Genomic DNA, 423 nt, shown 5'->3' with positions numbered 1-423 from the left:
AATTGCATGTGGATTCTGGCTGCACTGGTTATTACCAACTGTGCTCTATTTTGAATTATTTACCTCAACACCATGATCGCCCCTATGAAAAAAATAACAAAATTTGGAAGAAATAACAAACAAGCAGAGTTTAAGCAAATCATACACAAGTTTTTATATATGAATTCAGACTGGAAAAGATGTAGAACAAAGAGTCATGAACTTGGCACTGTGCCAGGATGTTTCCCACAAAGACTTCAGCTCTGACAAATATCTAATCCTTGTCCTTGGACAACTTCAACTGGGGATTGATTTTCAAAGCTGCCTAATTGCTTTTGGTGCCTATCTTCCATCGATTTTCAGTAAGCATTAGCAATTTGTGCACTCAAGTCTCAGCTTACTCAAGCTTACTTCAGACAAGAGTAATATCCGTTTCGGAGGAGA

This window comes from Haliaeetus leucocephalus, unplaced genomic scaffold (genome assembly GCF_000737465.1).
Source record: "Haliaeetus leucocephalus isolate CR32 unplaced genomic scaffold, Haliaeetus_leucocephalus-4.0 Scaffold92, whole genome shotgun sequence".
Lineage (NCBI taxonomy): Eukaryota > Metazoa > Chordata > Aves > Accipitriformes > Accipitridae > Haliaeetus > Haliaeetus leucocephalus.
The sequence above is the reverse complement of the archived record's forward strand: the minus strand, read 5'-3'. Positions refer to the sequence as shown.